This window comes from Asparagus officinalis, chromosome 8, assembly GCF_001876935.1.
Source record: "Asparagus officinalis chromosome 8, Aspof.V1, whole genome shotgun sequence".
Lineage (NCBI taxonomy): Eukaryota > Viridiplantae > Streptophyta > Magnoliopsida > Asparagales > Asparagaceae > Asparagus > Asparagus officinalis.
In genome coordinates, this window is record NC_033801.1 from 87,685,854 (window position 1) to 87,689,547 (window position 3,694).

At 36.2% G+C, this 3,694-nt stretch overlaps 1 long non-coding RNA gene across 1 annotated transcript; it reads right to left on the minus strand.

Annotated features, from left to right (window-relative positions):
- LOC109822001 lies at positions 1,390-2,030 on the minus strand. The gene is made up of 2 exons (XR_002241995.1): positions 1,993-2,030; positions 1,390-1,837 (listed from the first exon to the last, which is right to left on the minus strand). It is a non-coding gene; the product is annotated as an uncharacterized LOC109822001 (long non-coding RNA).

Below are 3,694 nucleotides of genomic sequence, written 5' to 3' on the forward strand. Positions count from 1 at the left end.
TGCCCCTGAGGAACCTCCTGAACTGCACGAATCTGCCCCTCAGTCCTCTGTGCTGCTGGTGGTGCCTCAAGTCTCGTCTGCTAGCCCTGAACTCTGCCTTACTGTCGCTGCTGCTGCTAGTTCGGACCCTTGCCCTCCTGGGCTCCTGCTGGTGTGCTACGGCACTCCGATGCCTTATGTATGACCTTGCGACAGTTAAAACACACTCCCTGGAACTTGCGCTGCTGATGCGCTCTCTGATCCTGCTAGGGTCCCTTCTTATGAGGGCCTTGCTGCTGCTGTTGGGATCCAGAAAAAGGCCTCTTGTTCTTGCCCTTATCCCCTGTCTGCCCTACCTTGGTCTTCCCTTCCTTATCCCTCTGAAACATGGTAGTCTCAATCTCCTGTGAGGTGGCGGCTTTTGCTACCTCTTGAAATGAATAGAACTTCCTCGAGACGAGGTATCGACAAAGATTAGGACGGAGCCCTGCTAAGAACATCTGAGCATGGCGTTCTCCTATCTGCCACATGCCCATGAAGTGCAACAACTCCATAAATCTGCTCTCAAAATCTGCCATCGACATGTTGTAAAACCCAGTAAATTTGAATATTTTATGATAAATAATGATAAATATGTTATATGGTGAAAAATAATATATTTTGATGTTTGTAGATGATAAGAATTGATTTGAGATCAATTCAATGTATATTTGTGAAAATATGAGTGCAAATGCACAAAACATGCACAAAGGCCAAAAGAGTGAAAATCTGGGAATAATGACCAGTTATGAGTTTTTATGTTTTGCACACCGATGCAGTTAGAATTTGGAAAAGTGTAAAAGACCAAAGTTGTAGGTCTCTTCAGCAGCTTTCCAACAAGTCTTAGATCATCTCATTCCGAGGTCGTATGAGAAAGTTATAACCAAAATACCGAAGGGGTATTTTCCTAGTCAGACTAGGTTTCCTGGTTCGGGTATAACAGGTTTGTTTCGGGTTTGCCTCTATAAATACCTGTATTTTTCACGAAAATTTCTTTCTTTTATCATATCTAAGAACCCTAACAGCCACCAAACCCCCATAAATAGGGGTGGCAAACGGGTCAACCCGACCCAACCCGACCCATATAAAATTTGACCCGACCCATATAAGTATAACCCGACCCGACCCGTTTAATAAATGGGTCAATGTGACCCGACCCGATTATTAAGTGGGTTACCCGACCCGACCCATATAACCCGAATGACCCGTTTATCAAATACAAGACATATCACTACTTACAACATGAAGTTATTTCAAAGACATATTCAGTATTTAAATGTACTTCAACGAATTGCAAATATCGACAAACAAAAATACATCGATATAGCTCTTTAGACACAGAATAATCTAAACTAAGAACTAGCAACAAAGAATTTAACACAAGTAAATAAAGAGAATATACACAAGTTTACAACAAAATAGTTAGGAACTTGATTGCCATTATCATAGTCCATCTCCAAATTTACAAAAAATGCAATTACAGTTAACAAAAAATTTAACTGTCCCATTTCCAAATTTACAAAAAAATGTAATTACAGTTTACAAAAAATTTAACATCTCCAAATCTCCAAATTTGAGTCAAAAAATTCATTCTCAGAGTGAAGGCGATGCCCTTGGCGGCGGCGAGGGCAATGGCGGAGCATGATTCCCAGTTTAGCGGAGTGCGGTCAGATCCTCTGTTGCATATCTATGTGTTGATATCTATGTGTCTGGCATTGGTACCAAGTTTTCTGTTGCATATCTATGTGTTGATATCAGCACACATAGATATCAGTCTGGCACAAATTGCAGAATTTTGCATATAGCCTATTAGCCTTTACTGCAATCAATAAAAGTCAAATTATGTCTGTAAAGGTAACTTCTCACAAATCAAATGCAACTTGATGCATCACTACATTAGTACTTCAACTTTAAATGACATAATAACAAACAAATGCATTAAAAATCATAAAAGATGAAGATAAAGCAGCCAACCTTAGACTTTGTTTCACAACGAACATCAAGTTGCTGAACACGTTACAAGACAACAGCTCAATTTGTTCTCTACATTGATGCAATTCTTAATGAGATTTCACAGAGATAATCACCACCTTAATTCCTTTATAGTCTACGATTCACATTTGATAAAACAACACAATTATGATTTAAGATTACTTGACTGTGGATTTCCAACAGTATTTGAGTGCTAAAAATGCATAAATAGGATTATAAATTGTGTTAATGAGGCCAGGAATCCTCTGTCGTGAGGGTCAATGGCCCATCAATGAGCAACATGTATCAAATTTCTATTAGCAACTAAGACTTCAATATGGAAACAATCATGGTTAATGGTTTCGGATTATAAAATGATCTAATATGGCATTAGAAAAAGAAAAAAAAGGGTTATGAAGCTAACAATATTTATCCTAACAGATAAAAAAGTGCAAATGAACTCTACACTTCCATGTTAGAATGACGTTAAGTATAGCAATCCAGTAAACTACTGATGATGAAAACCGATAACGCATCAAAGTGAACATTCAGGACCAGGAAAGTATAAGAATAACTATAAAGTCAAAACATGGAAAGAAAAAAAAACATGGTCTAAAAATTCCTGATAAAGATTTTCAATCTAACAGAAACAAAAACTAAAATAGCAGATATCGCCTATTATCAATTGCATATCAACCAATGAATTGGAGTTTGTTCCACAAACTAGGAATATGCATAGAAAATCAAATTTATTGAAAATTTAGATGAGGGAGGAAAATCAAATTTATTGCTGATATAAGGGAGGAAAATCAAATTTATTGAAAATTTAGAGCTCCCAAGTTTCTTTATGGCTCGAGTATGTAAGGGGTAGATGACAAACTGTGTACAGATAAGGATAAGATATGAAAACATAGAAATTTACAAAAATTCCAAGGTCAAAACCAATCAAAAATAAAGAAAATAATGAGACTGTTCTGAAAAGTCTAATTTTTTGTTCAATCTCAATTTGAGGAGCTTTTCTCATTTCTGTTAGTTATTCTGTTTTCTTCAGTACGTGCGTATCTTAAATCAAAACTTCTGCTCACATGGAGTGATAATACTTAACTTTTTCATATAAGGTCAGTCGATCAAACATCTTTCCTTACATAGACTTCTTGCCCTCTGGTTTTTTATGTCAATGCTAATGCAGCAAGTTTTCTGAGAAAGCCAATAACTTCTGAGTGTATATTCAGGCTAAACGAATTGTAATGAGACTGTTCCGAAAAGACTAATTTTTTGTTCATTCTCAATTTTGAACTATTCTCATTTCTGTTAGTTATTAAAAGATATAAAAACAATAAAAACTAAGAGATATACTAATTACTTGAGAAAGAAATTACCCTCAAGACAAGTGACCTTATAGAAAGTGGCTAATAATCTCTTAATCTCCTCGACCTTATCCCATTCTTCTTGAGATGGACAAAGTCTTGAGTAGTTGGAATCACTCAATTGCATGTGTATAAATGCACGACGATAATATAAAACACTCTCAAGCATACCCAATATAAATGGGAAACAAGGATAATATTGATAATTCTTTTTCATAATATTGATAATTCGGGAAACAAGGATCAGAAAAACCCCATTTTATGCCCAGAGAATCATTTTGTCGAAGTTGCTCGAAATGATCCAAGTTCTGCAAGGTGTGTTGTTTTCAAGAGACTAT